Raw genomic sequence first — 22,153 nt, forward strand, 5'->3', positions numbered from 1 at the left:
ATTCATGTGCTACAGGAATGTCTTGAACGTTAACCTCTTCCATGGTTTTATCCACTATGTGGGCCAGGAACGTCAAATCGTTCTTTCGCAGATGCCTCTGTGCCTGTACGCACGAGATGAGACGAAGGTTCGTGACACATAATTTCAGCATGATGGCGGCTTAACCAGTCCATGCCAATAATCACATCAAAACTCCTAATGGAAACGGGCATTAAGTTTATTTGAAAGACGTGTTGATTTAGGGCTAGGGTGCATCCGATGTAGATTTCCCCAGTGGATTCTGTTTTCCCATTGGCATTTCCACCGTAAAGGTTTCATTGAGCTTCTGGGGTTGTTCTTTTAACACATGTTTAAACTTATTGCTCACAAAACTTCGTTCTGCTCCGGTATCAAATAGGATGCATGCATAAGTGTGGTTTAGGTGGAACGTATCGGTTACGACAGCGAGATCCTGAACCGCTTCTCCCTGACCCATGGTCAGCACCCTTCCCGTTCCTCCATTTCCAGGATTGTTGTTGTTGGGGTAGTTTTGACGGAAATGCCCAGTCCTTCCACATCCATAGCAGGTGTGGCTAGGTCCTGCATTGTTGCCACCATTGTTGGTGTTGTTGTTGTTGCAATTATTATTGTTGTTGTTTCCCTGTTGCTGGTTCTGAGGAGGGTAGTGTCGGGTTTTGAGCATTCTAACACTCCTAAGTGTACATGCAACCCTAAATACCTTGGACCTATGTTTTCTCAATTATACATACAAATATGAACTTTCCAAGGTATTCATCCTAACTATCCTAATAACATGATTCATATGAATATATCAAGTTAGAATTACATACCTCTTTGATGTAGAAAGTCTTCATGAAGCTTGAGTGCCTAGTACCCCAAGTGTGACACCTCAAATGGTTCACACAACACCAAATACACTTGGAATAACTTGAGAGAAACTTGAACACTCCTTGAAATCGTTTAGCCCTCACACTTACACATAGTACATGATTTCTTGAGCCATGGGATTCTTTTATATGGTGGCTATTAGGGTTACACCATGTAACTCAATACTTTACCCATTCCTTATGCTCCATGGATTTTAACCTCCATGGAGTATCCATGGGTCACCCCATGGACTTAGTCCAACATAAGGAATCTTGGATCACAAGCCCACATATATAAGAATGAATGATTTACACAATCAACCCATATATTTAATTAGTCTCCTTTTGATCACTTAATTAATTCCAAATTAATTATTGATCAATACTAATTAAATAACCTTATTAATATATTAGAACTTATAATATATTAACAAACCCTAAGGGTTATTTCTCTCATTATAGTCTATCCAAATGCATGATGCCATGCAACCCAAATGGATCATGCCGGGTCGGGTCAAGTCTTACCAATTATAGTTATGGACTTAGACATTAATCCAACAGTCTCCCACTTAGATAAGTCTAAAACTATTGTTGCGTATGACTTCAAGAACGGACTGGCAATCGTAGCTCTCAAAAGCTTCTGTCGAACTCTGACCTTGAAGATGAACTCTGACCTTGTCAATGACTTGTCCATTAGATAAGGGATCATATATTCCTCCATTCGAGATATCATACGGACTGAGACATGGATTATAATAATTCTCTCTGTCCATTTGTTGTTTCCCAATTTCCGATTTATGACGACTGACTAATTGAACAAATCAAATCACTCCTGGCCCGGCCGAGCACTTCCGTTTGTCATCATCAAATCATCAAGGGGCCCACAGATATCGCTTTTATCCCGATGGTAAAAGGAAAAGATAAACTTCGACTCATATGGCGTGTTCTTCTACTTGTTGAATCATACACAAAGGCACGTTTTATAACACCAAGTTACCGAATGCGTTTTCGTGCAATCAATGTACAACCAACTCATAGTAACAACTCATATCTCTAAGTTTGAAGAATATAAGATATTATCGTCTCATGATCACTCGTGATAAAATCCATGAAGTGATTCCAATGAGCGCGGGTTGAATCCAATACTCAGAACTTATGAGCACTCATGAGTGTTGTAGCCCTTTGTCCAACATCTTAGACCTCTACAAGCTAACCCATGATAGTCTTAATTCATATCTACTTCCAACATATGACCGACTGTGGATGGTTTGAATAACTTAGTCATCCAGAACAATGACCTAGTTATTCTGGAAGTTAAAACATGCAAAAATGAAACACAATAATAATTGAATCCAATATGGTATCAAAACCTATAAACATAAATAAAACACCTTTTATTTAATCACCATGTGATTACACATTATTCATTGTATACTGTTTTAGCTATCAAATTTATTCTTGAATTAAAACACTAGTTGTCCCATGCTCCGAGCATGTACACTATGTTTTCTAAACACTAGTCATGCCAAACACCAAGTATGCATATTATGTTTGTCTATGATCTTTACTTTTTGAATTAGATCAATTGAACATAACTCCAGTGATCCTGTTTTTATAGTCCCAAATCCTTAATGAAAATGCAAGAATTCCAAATTCATGCCATTTACTGAAATATGTTAGATTCTAAACTTATATACATAGATCCTCTTGTAATGTTTATGCATAAAGTCGCAAAGACTTGACAATAAACATTACAGAGCATTCCAAAGGAGATCAACTCCTTGGAAACATCCTTCTTGCATTAAGTTTCCTAATCTTACTTAGATTGAATAATTTCTAACTTTGAAACATTTCCATATTCCATTTTCACTATCACTTCTAAACAAGAGTTGCCTCCTTACAGATTATGTGAATATGATCCTTCCAGAATTATCATTATACTTCCAACTGTCCTTGAGCAACCAATCTTTGGTAAACCTTATATTGTCCTCGACAATTGTTTAATCCTTTTAGTCATATCCAATTCAAGACCTTTTCCCTTCTTAATGCCCCAGGCATTTGGAAAATTTTAGAACGGATGAATATAGCACATGTAATCGATCGTATATCCGAAGCATATGGGACACGATTCATGATGTCTCACATAAAGGCTAAACCAGTCTTTTGCTATAATATTTCCATTTCAATTTGCCAAGTTCTCATAATTCAGATTATGAAAAGGGATGTCGTAATCATAATTGAATTTTAGAACGCAAATAATGAACACATATATAGAATTTCCTTATGTTGAGCCATTCCAACATGGAATTCATATATATTTCCTTGACTAAATACGATTAAAACCTCAATCTAAGCTTTTAGATTTGAGATGAAGTATAATTTCCTCTACCTTAATTATAGCAAAACAACTCTTTCCCAATTGAAACTTTTGTTTTCTATAATTAACATTGCTAACTTGCAACATTTATCATAATTATAATGCTCCCACTAACATGATGATTATTAGCATAACACTTATGTTCCCACTAGCTTTGACATGTACTCAAAAATCAGCTGGACTTCTAGAAATCAATACTTTATTGACTTTCTTACCAAAGTTCAGATTTCTGATACTACATTGTTTTGATAAAACTTTATCAAAATCATACACCTCTCTCAGATAGCTCACATGTGTGTCTAAACAATTTCAGAACTATGAAAAGGGATGTTGTAATCATAGTCTTAATTGTTTAGACCTTTGCCACTTCTCACAAGTCCATGTTAGTGTGTCGGTAATGTTGGATTAGTGTCTAAGTCCATAACTATTTTGGTATGTACTTGGCCTGATGGTGCATGTTCCTTTTGGGTTGCCTTCACCAAAGCAACTTGATAGGATGAATTATGGAGAGAAAGGATTAAATATGATTTATTAATATATTATGAGAATAATATATTAAAGGAGAAATCATATTGTTTAATTAATATTAGTCAATAATTAATTAGTAATTAGTTTTGTGACTAAAAGAGATCAATTAAACTTAAGGGACTGGAATTGTAATTATAAGATAATTGCAATTTGGGCCATGGATTGCCTTGTATTAAGGGATGGACGAATTCTATGGGGAAACACATAAGGAAATCGTCCAAGGCCTTAAGGAAAGGGCTCCATGGGTTGCTTAGGGCTTAAGCATCCAAATTAGGGTTTCCTTGTTAGATAACCCTAATAGCCTCACTATATATAGAACCTTTAAGGCTCAAAAGCATGGTAGACTTCTCTTCTAGGGTTAGAATGCGTTTTGGGCAGCCTCCATCCTCTCTCCTCCTCATCCTCTTGCTTATGGTGTTTGTGAACCATTAGAGGAGTGACACTTGTGACTCTAAGCTTTCTAAAGTCAATACAAGGAGATTTGGGATTGTTATTGCTACATAATAATCAAGGTAACATCTTAAACCTACTCTTATGTTAATATGATTACTTGAATGCTAGAATTAGGGTTTATAGTCTTGGATAACTTGCATGTACAATAGAGATACCTAGATCCAAGCATTAGGGTTTGTATGAGCACATAGGATGTTCTTATGACCAAAACCCATCAGTGGTATCAGAGCCTAGACTGGTTTCTATTGTATTGATGCATTGTATGATTAAAAAATTCGTTTTTTGTGTTTCTGGAGGCTGGACTCGCCGAGTCCATAGGTGAACTCGCCGAGTCCATGTTGACTCGACGAGTCCATGCCTGACTCAGCGAGTCGGCTCGTCAGAAGGAGGGAAAACCGGGATTTCTTGTTGTTTTTGCTTAAGGATAGTTGCCTTATCATATTAGATCAATATAAATCCGATTTTATGATATATTTGACTATATTCTTGATCTAATTAAAGATATTTATCAATTAATAAAATATTTGTTTCCTTATGTGATAATTGATTAATTATTTTGATTAAATTGGTAAATCGTTTTGCAAAAAATCATTAAATAAATCAAATATGGATAATTATGTGATTAAATGTTAATTTAGATTATTTTATATTTGATACTTGTGCTTTGAAAAGTTTCATGTTTTCCCCTTTAGGTTTTATAGTTTAAATTTGAACCCAAAAGTTTTGTTGTTTTGAAATTTAAATAGTTAAAACCCTAATGTTTTGAAAAAGGTTTCAAAACTTTCCCTCAAGTTTTGGAATTTAAATTTTGATTAATAGTTTAATTGTGATGTATATTTAAATTCTAAACCCTAATGTTTTGAAATGTTTCAAAACTTGCCCTCAAGTTTTGGAATTTAAAAGTTGATTAAAAGTTTAATTAGGAATGTTAAATTGTAAAACCCTAGTATTGTTTTGAAAAGTTCGAATCACACCCTTATGGTTTTATTAATTAATTAAGGTGTATAATTAAAAGAGGTTTAATAAATCCATAAAGCTTTTGGTTTAAAATTTAATTGAATTAAAAGTATAATTGTTAAATTTGACCACCTAATATTTTAAAAGTGTAAAATACACCCTATACTATATATATAACATTAAAAGTCTAACATTATATATATGTATGAGTAAAAGTCAGTCTTACCGTTAGTAGGCCTCATTCACGAAGCTGGTCTATAAGGGGTGTTTAAGGAAATTGCCTATAAAATGGCGATTGAATGGGTATCCACTCTTACCCACCGCACTCTTGACTAGTGGAGGGTCGTTAGCCGAATGGGTAGGATAGGACAAAACCTTCTATTATAAGTATAATGAATTACTAAGGTAACTAAATGTTTTTCAAATTCCCAATCTTAGTTACTTAGTCAAAGTGAATTGATGCAATTCCATGAAATTACACTTTGTACCCTTGCGAAGACGTTAGTGGAGCGTGTGTGGTTTACCGGCACACTAAATGGTTCTAAGCAAAGGTAGCAAAGGGTGACTCAATGTTTGTCATAGTTCGATGGAGCGTGTGTGGTTTACCGGCACATCGAATAGGTGACTGTAACATGTGAGGGCATCATGTAAGTTTGCATGGTTATTCACACCCACTTTGTGATCCTCGGCATCCCAGTCACAAACAAGAGGGGCATATCGAGATTTAAACATGCCATTGAAAGTTCAATGAATCTCAAAGGATCTAGGAGTTTTCATAGATTTAAAACTTAAATTTCTTTTTCGTTCTTCATGGTGGAAATTAGTGAATCGTCATTCACTTACCTTCAAATATTCTGCAATTAGAGTTAAGACATCCCTCTCCCGAGTTGTGGAATATTGTGTTGGGTCCTAGCCTTAGTATCTCATTTGGGTGATTTACTAAGGACTCAATTTATCAACTAACTTGAATTTGTTTCTCCCGTTTTGTAGATGTCAAAGTTCGACAACTATGGTCTTCCCAAATCCCGTGGAACAAGCTTTCTACATGAAGATGGTATTCCACGATATGATCGAGGAACAAGAAATCATGCTTCACTTCCTCCACCTCCTCCAATTGTTTTCCCTAACCCACAAGTTCAAAGGCTTGAAAAGTTCAAGATCACTCAAGCCCTTTTGGCAAGTAAACATAAAGAAGGAAAGTCGGTGTGTGCACACGTCCTAGGGATGAAGTCACACATTGATAGGTTAAGAATGTTCGGATCCACTGTCTGTGAGGAAATGGCTGTTGATTGGGTTCTTCAGTCACTTCCTAACTTATATAGTGAGTTTGTAAAAGAGTACTATGTGATGAACCGCGACATGACCCTTATAGATCTCACCTATATGCTTATTGCTGCTGAATCAGCAATGGTTTGGCGTAATAGAAAAGCAAAGTTGATTGGTGAATCTGCCTTCAAGACCTCTATGGATATAGACAATGGCAACGAAAGACATGCTATGATCGAAAAGTTTGATCATAAGAGAAAGGCAACGTCTGAAGTAGTTCCATGTCGTGTTCCAAGAGAGTCAATTTGCTTTTATTGCCAATAGAAAGGGCATTGGAGACGAAGCTGCCCCGTTTACCTAAGAGATCTAAGAGATGGGAGAGTCGAAACGTATGGCTCTAAGAAAAGAAAGGAAGCTTAAGGGAAGAAGTGATAAGATTACAATTGATGTTTTGTAGGATCGAAGAAAAGAAGGAAGCTTAAGGGAAGAAGTGAGCAAAATCTAACCGTGAAGAAATGGATTTCGATCGCATTTCTCGAAGATTAGATTCTTGAGCTACTACCTAGAGTTAGAATTAGATTCCTAAGAAAGATGTATTAGCATCATTTTTCAATGAATTGCATTGTAAGGACAAATTTTTCTACAATAAAATAAATTTTGATTTTATATTATTTATTTATCCTTGCAATGGCGTATATGAAAAATTGATGTTTGAATGTTTCTATTATTAGTAATAGTGGATTTGGTTCTTATTATGTTATTTATGGAAAGTCGAAGAATTTACCGAATAAGGAAAGTTTCTCATCGCCCAAGTTTCAATTGGACAGAAACTTGGAATCATGCAACCTGGTTGCACGATGAGTGAGAAATTTAATATTAGACTAATTCGTTGACAAAGTGTCAAGTGAAGGACTAGGAGATCGAGCACACAAAGTTGCGTGTTCATCAAGTCCACCATAAGAGTAACAAAGATATTCGTCATGATTTACTAAAGGTTTAGTAAATATGATTATACTTATAAGATTAAGTGTAATTCGAAATTGATTAAAAAGATTTAAATCAATAGCAAAACGAATAAGAAGAATCAAGTAGGCAGAAAGATAAAAGTTTCTCTATTCTAAGAAGAAGGGAGAGTACCTTTTATGCTTTATGATAGGTCTTAATGATTAAGAACCATATCTCAATTGATCCTCTAAGTGAGTCTTAGTACAATTGTATGTTTAAGGAGAGGAATCAAGAATTGAAGAAATGGTTAAATCAAAAGGTCAATCATACTTCGATCCAATAACAAGTCTTAAAGTTAAGATTGTGGCTATAAGTGATAAGTATTAAGAAGGTTTATTACATTCATCAAATGTGGAAAGTTGTGATGTCTAGGATAAGACAAAGACCAACTAAGACCAATTTATGAAGTGTTTTGATAAAAGCTACACTAACTCTTGAATATTTGTTTGTCAAGAAATGGTTATTGACAAGAGAATCTCATATGTCAAGGAGTTAGTGGGAGTCTTAATGGACTTGAAAGGTTTCAAGAACAAATCAAAAATAAACCTTATCGATCATCACTAGCACACGAGTTGAGGTTTACAACCTATCATGTCGACATTATTTTGTTTCTGTGCCAATCCAATCGAGTTAATTATGCATGTGAGTCCTATGAGTTCTCATTTGAATGCATAAAAGGCAAGGACCTTGATCAATGGAAAGTACATTGATAAGAAAAGGTGAGCTGCTTAACTACTTGGAAGACATGGTGGGCAGCTGTGCTACCATAAGGCAAGAAATCAAGATTAAGAAAGTTCGATCCATATGAGTTTGAATTTGTCATAAACTTTGGTTTTGACAAATTCACATGGATAGGAACAAATACACCGGTTAAATCTAAGTGTCATAAGATTTTTTCCTTCATGAAAATGACTGTGAGAAAATGCTTTCACTAAGAGAGATTTTAAGAAGATAGCAATTGTAAAATTGCATTCTCAAATTTGATTATGGTTACGGTATCCCTCTCCATGATTCGAATTGTGAGATTTGGCAATTATTCTTAATTGTTTAAGACACATATGAGCTATCTTGGATAAAAGGTGTATGAGATTAAGAAGCCTTGATAAAGGATTATCAAAGCATTAAGTATTAAAAACATGAACTTAAGAAATTCAATAGGTATTGTTTTTCTGTAAGTTAAGTTGTTTTCTAAATACATGTCAAAGCTAGTAGGAGCATAAGTGTTATGTTCATCATGATAGTGGGAGCATAAATGTTATGATTGCATGATTATTATGGAAAGTATTGCAAGTTAGCAATATTAATTATAGAAAAACAAAAGTCATACTTTGCAAAGTTGTAAAGGTTGAATAGTTGTTTTGCTATAATTAAGGGAGAGAATCTTATGCTTTATTTCAAATCTAAAGGCTTATGTTGTGGAATGTTAATAATTTAGTCAAGGAAACATAGTGTGTTCACAAATTTCGATTATGATTATGGCATTCCTCTTCATACTTCGAATTTTGAGAACGTAGCACATAGAATATTATGGCAGAAGATTAATAAAGTATTAAATCTTCATGTAAGACATTATGCATCGTGTCCAATATGCTTCGAGTATGGGATCGATTGCAAATGCTATAATATTTGACCATTCTAAAATTTTCCAAATGTCTAGCGCATTTAAAGGGAAAAGGACAAGAATTGGTTTTGACTAATATAATTAAACAACTATCAAAGGACAATCCGAAGTTCGCCGAGGATTGGTCGCTTGTGGATAGTTGGAAGTATAGTATTGAATGGACCATATCGACTTATTATGAATAGAAAAGATTCTATTAAGAATAAGTTGTCATATGGAAAATATGGAAATGTATCCATATTGGGAATTGAATATTGAAAATCTATGTCTAGATTAGAAACTTTTATGCAAAAGGGTTGTTCAAAGGAATGTAGTTTGAGTGAGAGACATCATATCTAAGGAATTGTCTTATAACAATTTCCAATAGAGGACTTTGTAATATCATTGGCAATAGTCTTTGTGACTTTGGTGTAGTGACATTACGAAAGGATCATTGCATAAAATGTTAGAATCTAGCATATTCCATAAGTAGCAAGAATTTGATATTCTTTCACTTATGAAAAAGGATTTGGGGTTGTGAAATGAGAATGATTGGAAATGTGCTCAATTTGGTCTATTTCACAAAGTAAGAACCATAGGTAAACATTGTGTGCATGCTAAGAGCATGGGACAAGTGTAATAATTCAAGTAAGAAGTTGATTACCCGAAACGACAAATAATGAGTAATCGATATGGTGATAAATAAAAGGTGTTTTATTTATGCTCAAATGGTTGAGGCCATATGGGATTAGTATTATTCTTGTGTTTCACATTTTTCATGTTTTGACTTCCTGAATAATTTAATTGGTTAAGAACAGTTAAATTATTCAAACGGGCCACAGTCGTTCATATATTGGAAATAGGTATGAATGAAGACTGTCATGAATTGGTGTGTGGATTGTCTAAAGGGCATTAGACATAAGCAAATGTTTGCTGCAACGTTCATGAGTGCTTATGAATATGATTTGAGCATTGGATCAAACCCACGCTCACTTGGATCACTCCATGGATTGTATCACGAGTGATTGGTGAGACGATAACATCTTATATTCTTGAAACCGAGATGTGTGAGTTGTATCTTGCGAATCAGTTGCACATTGATAATATGTAAACGCACCAGTAACTTGGTGTTATAAAACATATTATTGTGTGTGATTCGGTGAGTGAGTGCAAGAAAGCATTGTATCAAAGTTTATCCGTTCCTTTTATCCAAAGAAGGATAAAAGCGATATCTTTGGGCCCCTCGATGGTTTAGTGATGACAAATGTAAATGCTCGGCCGGGCTAGGGCTAATTTGATTTGTTCAATTAGTCAGTCGTCATAAATCGGAAATCGAGATATAGTACAAAGAGAATAATTAGAAATCATGTCTCATACGATATCTAGAATGGAGGAATATATGATCCCTTATCTAAGGACACGCGTATCTGATAGGATCAGAGTTGACAGCGGCTTTGGAAAGCTACGATTGCAGATCAGGATCTGAAGTCATACACATAATAGTTATTAGACTTATCCAAGTGGGAGACTGTGGGATTAGTGTCTAAGTCCATAACAATTTTGGTATGTACTTGACCCGATGGTGCATGGTCCTTTTGGGTTGCCTTCACCAAAGCAACTTGATAGGATGAATTATGGAGAGAAAGGATTAAATATGATTTATTAATAAATTATGAGAATAATATATTAAAGGAGAAATCATATTGTTTAATTAATATTAGTCAATAATTAATTAGTAATTAGTTTTGTGACTAAAAGAGATCAATTAAACATAAGGGACTGGAATTGTAATTATAAGATAATTGCAATTTGGGCCATGGATTGCCTTGTATTAAGGGATGGACAAATTCTATGGGGAAACCCATAAGGAAATCGTCCAAGGCCTTAAAGAAAGGGCTCCATGGGTTGCTTAGGGCTTAAGCATCCAAATTAGGGTTTCCTTGTTAGATAACCCTAATAGCCTCACTATATATAGAACCCTTAAGGCTCAAAAGCGTGGTAGACTTCTCTTCTAGGGTTAGAACACGTTTTGGGCAGCCTCCATCCTCTCTCCTCCCCATCCTCTTGCTTATGGTGTTTGTGAACCATCAGAGGAGTGACACTTGTGACTCTAAGCTTTCTAAAGTCAATACAAGGAGATTTGGGATTGTTATTGCTACATAACAATCAAGGTAACATCTTAAACCTACTCTTATGTTAATATGATTACTTGAATGCTAGAATTAGGGTTTATAGTCTTGGATAACTTGCATGTACAATAGAGAAACCTAGATCCAAGCATTAGGGTTTGTATGAGCACATAGGATGTTCTTATGACCAAAACCCATCAGGTAAACCACACACTCTCCACTAACGACTTTGAGAATGTAAATATCACAATTGCTATCTAGCTAAAATCTACTTAGTGAAAGTGTTTCCTCACCATCATTTTCATGAATCGGAGAGAAACCTTATGACACTTAGATTTAATAGTGTATGTGTTCTTATCCATGTGAATTTGTCAAAACCATAATCACAAGACAAGGTTAGTGATAAATCCAAACTCATATGGATTAAACTTGTGTAATCTTAAATTCTTGCCATCTGGCAGCTCAAGGGCCTGCCATTGCTTTCAAGTTGTTGTGCAACCAATTGACAACTCTCAGAACTCCTATGCAAAGCCAACTTGAATAGGCACAAAAATTTCATCATGATAGGTTATAAACCTTAAGTCATGTGCTAGTGAAGGACATTAGGTTTTATTCTTGATTAAGTCTTGAAACTTTCAAGAGCATTAAGACTCCCACTGTCCTCTAGACATATAAGACTTTCTTGTCAAATATTCAAGAGATAGTGTGGATTCTAATCAAGACAAACAATTCACATAATTGGCCTTAGTTGGTCTTGTTTTATCCAAAACATCACAACTTACCAATTTCAAATGTACATGAGTAGAAAACTGTTACTCTTACAGTTGACAAGTGTTTTAAACCTTCTTTAAGATATGTCACTCAAGTTACAATTTTAGAGTATAACTCTAAGACTTGTATTGGAACGAAGTATGACTCATCTTCTTGATTTAACCACTTCAACAATTCATAACTCCTCTTCATAACTATCAGAATGCACTTAGAGGATGAATTGTGATAAGGTCTCTAAATCATTAAGATGATCATATAACATGATACTAAAGTACTCTCCCATCTTTTTCAGACTTGAGAAACTTTTATCTTTCTGCCATACTTTGATTCTTCTTATTCGTTCTGTCTCACATTGAAACTTCTCCAATGATATAGACTTATACTTAATCTTATAAGTATAACCATATTTACTGAACTTAAGTAAATCATGACGAATAGTCTTCTTGATCTTTTGTGGTGGACTTGACCAGTGCACAAGAATGTGTACTCGATCCCTTAGTCCTTTCCTTATTCACATAAGGAATTAGTCTTAATTTTCCAAGCTGAAAGTTCTCATTCATCATACTATACACTTGCATGATTCCAAGTTTCGGTCCAATTGAACCTTGGGTGATGAGAATATTTCCTTATTTGGTAATATTAGACACTACCACAACCGAAAGAATCAAATCTATTTTTCCAATATTGTTATCAGTGGAATCTTATAAGCAATAACTTTTCACAAATGTCATTGTAAGGATACTTAAAATAAATAAAATCAAAACCTTTTTCTTTTATTTTAAAACTTTACGGAAAACCTTATCCTTACAATCCATATGAAAACCTTGTTGTTATCTATTCCTAAGCAATATAAATATCATAACTCTTAAGTAATAGCCCAAAATTCTGATCACCGAACCATGCGATTGAAATCCATCTTCGCGAGCATGTACTTAATAGAGTTAGACAATGGACTTTACCTGAAGTAGAGCCAAACTTATTGACTTTAACATCCTTAGGTAAATTTGGCAGCTTTGCAACCAATGCCCCTTCCTTTGGCAATAGTTACCTATGGACCCTTGATAATGGGACTATCTCAGACTTAGCCTCTCTTTTTACCATTTGGTCAACTGAGTTGACTATGGCTGATACCTTTCCATTGGGAAGAGAGAGCTTTACTAGATATCCAATGTCAGTATTGTCAATGTCCACAAGTTTTAGGAAGTTGATCTTAGCAAACAGATAAGATCATGAAGGGTCTTGTCATATTCTGTTTCATAGGAGTCCCAAAGGAACTCACTATGTGACTTTGAAAGTGATTGAACCACCAACTTTCACAAGACTTTGACACCCAACTCTCCCGACTTGTCAATACGTGACTACATCTCCAAGATGTGATCACACATAGACTTTTGCTTACCAATAGGGCTTGAGTGACCTTAAACTTTTCAAGAACTTGTGGGTTAAGGAGAATAATTGGAGGATGTGAAAGAAGTATGATTTCCATGGGACATCATCTTCATTTAGGAAAGCTTGTTTCAAGAGATTTGGGAAGATCATAAATGTCTAAACCAGACATCTTTTTGGGAGATATTCAAGATAGTTGATTTAAAGTCCTTAATATGACACCCAATATGAAATATTAAGGCTAGGACCCAACACAATACTTTTATAATGTGGAAGAGGGATGCCGTAATCCAAGCTATAAAATATTTGAAGGTAGGTGAATGACGATTCACCAATTTCCACCAAGATAAACTAAATGTATTATTCGGTTTTAATTGGTTTTAAAACTCCTAGATCTTTGAGATTCATTGAACTTTTCAATGGCATGTTTCAATCTCGACTGTGCCCTTCAGGTTTTGTGAGTGGGATGCCGAGGATCACAAAACAAGGTGTGAAGTAACCATGCAAATGTACTGGGTACCCTTAATATTTACCCCTTAATCGATGTGCCGGTTAACCACACACGCTCCACCGATACTATGATAAATATTAAGTTACCCTTTGCCTACCTTGTTAAGTCCAGGTTAGTGTGCTGGTTAACCACACACGCTCCACTAACCGACTTAAACAAAGTGCAAAGTGTAATTTCATGGATTAGCACCTTATTCAAATTTTCCTAAGTAACTAAGATTGGGTATTTATAAAAGGTTTAGTTACTTAGTATTTATCATTAATACTTTTAACGAAGGCAGAATTACAGTCCTTGTCCTACCTGTTCGGCTAACGACCCTCCACCAGTCAAGGAAGCGGTGGGTGAGAGTGGACACCAATTAAACTGCCATTTTATAGGCAGTAACCTTATACCCCCCTTATAGACCGGCTTCGTGAATGATGCCTACTAATGGTAAGACTGACTTTACTCTTATACATATATATATAAATATTATTAACTTATAATATTATAAAGTATAAGGGTTGAATTTTAACTTTTAAAATTCTAAAGGGCTAACTTGGAATTAAAGTATTCATAAGAGAAAACTTTTCAAATTCCAAAACTTGAGGGCATGTTTTGAAAATATTCAAAACTAATTAATTCCATAACTTATGTGTTTAAAGTAGTTTTAATCCAAAAACTCTTCAAGTTCCATAACTTGAGGACAAGTTATGGAAGACTTTAAACTAATAAAAGAATGTAACTTTTTCTTTATTTGTAACATATGGAATTAATTAAGGTTACACATTTTAATGATTTAATGAAGTGACTCTTGAACCTCCATAACTTGAGGACAAGTTATGGAGTCATCAAAGCATTCAATGAAAACACGACTCTTCATTTTTGTAACCTATGTTAACTTTTATGAGTTTTAAGATTCATAAATGTGACTTTTAAGTTACATAAACAAATTTTATCAATTTCTTTTGGATTAATTTGTATTAAAACCAACTATCACATAATTTTTTTCATTAATCTAAATTCACTCATAAAATAAGGTAACACAAAAAACTTTTGGTGATCCATAACTTATTCTTAAGTTATGGAATTGTTTAAAACATTAACACCAAATTTTGTAACTCCATAAAAACTTTGAATCTATTTTTTTTAAAACCTTTTCATATCCATAACTTATGGAGGTTTCAAAAAATAAAACTCTTTAGATCAAACTTTTACAACTAATAAAATAATCATATCATTTTATCTTTTATTAATTTGACTTAATTCATCTCATATAGCAAGTTATTCAAATTTTACAAATAATTAGCTTTTCACAAGAACAAGTAATTATCTTAAAATTTGACAAACTTCATGTTTTTTTTTCCTTTTTTTCAACTTTGAAAATAAAATATTTGCATCAATATAACAGAAAATAACTTGTGGCTCTGATACCACTGTTGGGTTTTGAGCATTCTAACACTCCTAAGTGTACATGCAACCCTAAATACCTTGGATCTATGTTTTCTCTATTATACATATAAATATGAACTTTCCAAGGTATTCATCCTAACTAGCATAATAACATGATTCATATGAATATATCAAGTTAGAATTACAAACCTCTTTGATGTAGAAAGTCTTCATGAAGCTTGAGTGCCTAGTGCCCCAAGTGTGACACCTCAAATGGTTCACACAACACCAAATACACTTGGAATAACTTGAGAGAAACTTGAACACTCCTTGAAATCGTTTAGCCCTCACACTCACACATAGTACATGATTTCTTAAGCCATGGGATTCTTTTATATGGTGGCTATTAGGGTTATACCATGTAACTCATGACTTTACCCATTCCTTATGCTCCATGGATTTTAACCTCCATGGAGTATCCATTGGTCACCCCATGGACTTAGTCCAACATAATAAATCTTGGATCACAAGCCCACATATATAAGAATGAATGAGTTACAGAATCAACCCATATATTTAATTAGTCTTCTTTTGATCACTTAATTAATTCCAAATTAATTCTTGATCAATACTAATTAAATAACCTTATTAATATATTAGAACTTATAATATGTTAACAAACCTTAAGTGTTATTTTTCTCATTTTAGTCTATCCAAATGCATGATGCCATGCAACCCAAATGGATCATGTCGGGTCGGGTCAAGTCTTACCAATTATAGTTATAGACTTAGACATTAATCCAACAGGTAGGTCTTGCAGTACTTTGCCGTGTGCCCCTTCCGATTGCAACTGGTGCACTGCATATCTCTGCATTCTCCGTTGTGATGGAGACCGCACTTGTTGCACTTAGGTGATGGGTTTTAGCCATAAGAACATCCTATGTTCTCATACAAACCCTAATGCTTGGATCTAGGTTACTCTATTGTACATGCAATTCATCCAAGACTATAAACCCTAGATCTAGAATATGATAATCAATATAACATATGAATTCGGGTTTAGATCATACCTTGATTATTATGTAGTAATAACAATCTCAAATCCTTCTTGTAATGACTTTAGAAAGCTTAGAGTCACAAATGTCACTCCTCTAATGGTTCACAAACACCAAGAGCAAGAGCATGAATAAGAGAAGAGAAGGAGGCTGCCCAAAATGTGTGGAAACCCTAAGGATTTAGTTTCCCACGTTTTTGGTGCCCAAGGGGTCCTTAAATAGCGAGGCTATTAGGGTTATCTAACAAGGAAACCCTAATTTGGATGCTTAGGCCCTAAGCAACCCATGGACTCCTTTCTTAAAGTCCTTTGGACGATTTCTAATGGTTTTCCCCATAGAATTCGTCCACCCCTTTAATATGGAGTTCATTAGCCCAATATTCAACTATCACACAATTCACAGTTCCAATCCCTTAAGTTTAATTAATGTCTTTTAGCGACAAACTTAATTCTTACTAATTCTTGACTAATATTAATTAAACAATATGATTTCTCCATTAATATATTATTCTCATAATATATTAATAAATCATATTTAATCCTTTCTCTCCATAATTCATCCTATCAAGTTGCTTTGGTGAAGGCAACCCAAAAGGACCATGCACCATCGGGTCAAGTACATACCAAAATAGTTATGGACTTAGACACTAATCCAACAGTCTCGCACTTGAATAAGTCTAATAACTATTCCGCGTATGACTTCAGATCCTGATCTGCAATCGTAGCTTTCTAAAGCCGTTGTCAACTTTGGTCTTATCATATACGCATGTCCTTTAGATAAGGGATCATATATTCCTCCATTCTAGATATCGTATAGACTAAGACATGGATCTAAATCATTCTCTCTGTCTATGTGCTGTTTCCCGAATTCAGATTTATGACGACTGATAACAGACTACAATCGAACACATCAATTTAGTCCCGGCTAGTCCAAGCGCTTAGGTGCCATCACTAAATCATCTAGGGGCCCACAGATATCGCTTTTATTCTACTTTGGATAAAAGGAATGGATAAACTTTGACCCAATACTCGCTTGCACTCACTTACCGAATTACACACAACAATATGTTTTATAACACCAAGTTACTGGTGCGTTTACATATTATCAATCTGCAACCGATTTGCAAGATACAACTTACACATATCGGTTTCAAGAATATAAGATGTTATCGTCTCACCAATCACTAGTGATAAAAAATCCATGAAGTGATCCAAGTGAGCGTGGGTTTAATCCAATGTTCAAATCATATTCATAAGCACTCATGAACATTGTAGCAAACAATTGCTTATGTCTAATACACTTTAGACAATCCACACACCAATTCACGACAGTCTTCATTCATATCTACTTCCAACATATGAACGACTGCGGCCTGTTTGAATAATTTGACTGTTCTCAACCAATTAAATTATTCAGGAAGTCAAAACATGCAAAGTGAAACACAAGAATAATACTAATCCCATATGGCCTCAAACCTTTGAGTATAAATAAAACACCTTTTATTTATCACCATATCGATTACTCATTATTTGTTGTTTTGGGTAATCAACTTCTTACTTGAATTACAACACTTGTCCCATGCTCTTAGTATGAACACAATGTTTACCTATGGTTCTTACTTTGTGAAATAGACCAAATGAACACATTTCCAATCATACTCATTTCACAACTCCTAATCCTTTCCACAAGTGAAAGAATATCAAATTCTTGCCACTTATAGAATATGTTAGATTCTAACATTTTATGCAATGATCCTTTCGTAATGTCATAGCACAAAAGTCACAATGACTATTGCTAATGAAATTACAAATTCCTCTATCTGAGATTGTTACAATACAATTCCATAGACGTGATGTCTCTCACTCAAAGTACATTCCTTTGAACATCCTTTTTCATAAAACTTTCTAATCTAGACATAGATATCTAACTCCCAATATGGAAACATTTCCATATTTTCCATATGACAACTCATTCTTAATAGAATCTTTTCTATTCATAATAATGTCGATATAGTCCATCCAATACTATACTTCCAACTACTCACAAGCGACCAATCCTCAGCGAACTCTGGATTATCCTTTGATAGTTGTTTAATTATCTTAGTCAAAACCGATTCTTGTCCTTTTTCCCTCTAAATGCGCTAGACATTTGAAAAAATTTTAGAATGGTCAAATATTATAGCATTTACAATCGATCCTATACCTGAAGCGTATGGGACACGATGCATAATGTCTTACATGAAGATTTAATACTTTATCAATCTTCTGCCATAATATTTTATGTGCCACGTTCTTATAATTCGAATTTAAGAACATACTATGTATCCTTGACTAAATTTATTAACATTCCACAACCTAAGCCTTTAGATTTGAAATGAAGCATAATATTCTCTCCCTTAATTATAGCAAAACAACTTTACATCCTTACTACTTTGCAAAGTATGACTCTTGTTTCTATAATTAATATTGCTAACTTGCAATACTAGCCTTAATAATCATACAATCATAACATTTATGCTCCCACTATCATGATGATTATTATAAACATAACACTTATGCTCCCACTAGCTTTGACATGTATTCAGAAACCAACTTAACTTCCAGAAAACAATACTTATTGAATTTCTTAAGTTCATGTTTCTAATACTTAATGCTTTGATAATCCTTTATCTAAGCTTATACACCTTTCCTTTAGACAACTCATATGTGTGTCTAAACAATTAAGACTAATTGCCAAATCTCACAATTTGAATCATGGAAAGGGATATCGTAACCATAATCGAATTTGAGAATACAATTTCACAATCACTATCTTCTTAAAATCTCTATTAGTGAAAGAATTTTATCACAGTCATTTTCATGAAGGAGGGAATCTTATGTCATTTAGATTTTAATGGTGTATGTGTTCCTATCCATGTGAATTTGTCAAAAACAAGGTTTACAACAAATTCGAACTCATATAGACCAAACTTTCTTAATCTTGATTTCTTGCCTTATGGTAAAACGGCTGCCCACCATGTCTTCCAAGTAGTTAAGCAGCTCACCCTTTCCCATCAATGTACTTTTCATTAATTAATGTCCTTGCCTTTTATGCACTCAAATGAGAACTCATAGAACTCATATGCATAATTAACTCGATTGGAACGGCACAGAAACAAGATAATGTCAACACGATAGGTTGTATACCTCTACTCGTGTGCTAGTGATGATCGATAAGGTTTATTCTTGATTAGTTCTTGAAACTTTTCAAGACCATTAAGACTCCCACTGACTCCTTGACATATAAGATTCTTTTTTCAATAAGCATTTCTAGACAAAACAAATATTCAAGAGTTAGTGTAGCTTTTATCAAGACAAAACACTTCATAAATTGGTCCTAGTTGGTCTTTGTCTTATCCAAGACATCACAACTTTCCAATTTCAAATGTGCATGAATAAGAAAACCTTTTTCCAAATTCTACATTTGATGAATGTTATAAATGTTCTTAAGACTTGTTACTCAATGTCATAATCTTAACTCTAAGATTTGGTTTTGGAACGAAGTATGATTGACTTCTTGATTTAACTATTTCTTCAATTCTCGATTCCTCTTCTTGCACAAATATTCAGTTAGAGAATCAATTGAGATATGGTTCTTAATCATTAACACTTATCATAAAACATAATAAAAAGTACTCTCCCTTCTTCTTAGAATAGAGAAACTTTTATCTTTCTGCCTACTTGATTCGTCTTATTCGTTCTGCTATTGATTTAAACCTTTTCAATCAATTCAGAATTACACTTAATCTTATAAGTATAATCATATTTACTAAACCTTTAGTGAATCATGAAGAATATCTTTGTTACTCTTGTGGTGGACTTGATCAACACAAATTTGTGTACTCGATCTCCTAGTCGTTCACTTGACATTTTGTCAACGACTTAGTCTAATTTCCAAATATGAAATTTCTCATTCATCGTGCAACCAAGTTGCATGATTCCAAGTTTCTGTCCAATTGAATCTTGGGCGATGAGAAACTTTCCCTATTTGGTAAATTCTAGACCTTTCCACAAATAACATAATTAAGAATCACATCCATTCGTTGTAGAAATATGCAAACATCAATTTTTCATAACGATTTCATTGCAAGGAAATAAATAAATAAATGAATCAAACCAAAATTTATTTTATTCATAAAAGCAACGGAAAACACTTGTCCTTACAATGCAAAATCAACTGAAAAACTATGTAATCAAATATTCCTAACAACTCTATCATAACTTTCTAAGCTCAAAATCTAATATTCAAGTCCATGCGATCGAGATCCATTTCTTTGTGATTAGACTCATCTTGCTTTTCCATCAAGCTTCCTCTCTTTTCATTGATCCTGCAAAACATTCAAATGCAATCTTATCACATCATGTATTAATAATCAACGAATAAGAACTTAATGTAGTTAGATAGTGGATTTTACCTGAAGCACAACCATACTCTTTGACTCTCCCATCTTCTGGACTCTTCAGGCTCTTAGGGTAGACTTGTATCCAACGCCCTTTCTCTTGGCAGCAAACGCAGGTCGGTTCTTTTAGAACGTCCTCGGAAGTATGGTTGGTTGACTTTCCCAACAAATATGCTCCATTGCTTTGCCAAATCATTTCTGATTCAACAGCAATGAGCATGTAAGTTAGGTCAATGAGGTTTTCGTCATGATCCATCATACAATACTTTCTTTTGAACTCATTATATGATTCGGGAAGTGACTACAGAACCCAGTTCAAAGCCAACTTATCCGGGAATGACGCACCCAACATTATCAACCTATCGATGTGTGATTTCATTCCTAGAACGTGGGCACACACGGGTTTACCATCTTCATATTTCATTTCCAATAGGGCTTTAGTGACATTGAACCTTTCAATTCTTCGATCTTGTGGGTTAGGGAGAATAACGGGAGGAGGTGGAGGAAGTGATGCACGATTTCTTGTTCCTCAATCGAATCGTGGAATATCATCTTCAGGTGGAATGCTTGTTCCACGGGATTTGGGAAGACCATAGTTGTCGTACTTTGACATCTACAAAACGGGAGAAAACAAATTCAAGTTAGTTGATCGATTGAGTCCTTAATAAATCACCCAAATGAGATATTAAGGCTAGGGCCCAACACAATATTCCACAACTCGGGAGAGGGATGTCGTAACCTAAATTGCAGAACATTTGAAGGTAAGTGAATGACGATTCACTAATTTTCCACCATGAAAAACGAAAAACAGATTAAGTCTTAAATGTATTGAAAACTCCTAGATCCTTTGAGATTCATTGAACCTTTTCAATGGCATGTTGAAATCTCGATATGCCCCTCTAGTTTGTGATTGGGATGTCGAGGATCACAAAGCGGGTATGAATAACCATGCAAATCTACATGGTACCCTCACATGTTACAGTCACCTATTTGATGTGCCGATAAACCACACACGCTCCACCGAACTATGACAAACATTGAGTCACCCTTTTCTACCTTTGCTTAGAACCATTTAGTGTGTCGGTTAACCACACACGCTCCACTAACGTCTTCACAAGGGTACAAAGTGTAATTTCATGGAAGGTTTCTGTCCTATCCTACCCGTTCGGCTAACGACCCTCCACTAGTCAAGAGTGCGGTGGGTAAGAGTGGATACCCATTCAATCGCCATTTTATAGGCAATTTCCTTAAACACCCCTTATAGACCAGTTTCGTGAATGAGGCCTACTAACGGTAAGACTGACTTTTACTCATAAATATATATAATGTTAGACTTTTAATGCTATATATAGTATAGGGTGTATTTTACACTTTTAAAATACTAGGTGGTCTAATTTAATAATTATACTTTTAATTAAATTGTACACCAAAACTTTAAGG

Source organism: Lactuca serriola, chromosome 1 (assembly GCF_051521515.1).
Source record: "Lactuca serriola cultivar US96UC23 chromosome 1, Lser_US96UC23_V15, whole genome shotgun sequence".
NCBI lineage: Eukaryota > Viridiplantae > Streptophyta > Magnoliopsida > Asterales > Asteraceae > Lactuca > Lactuca serriola.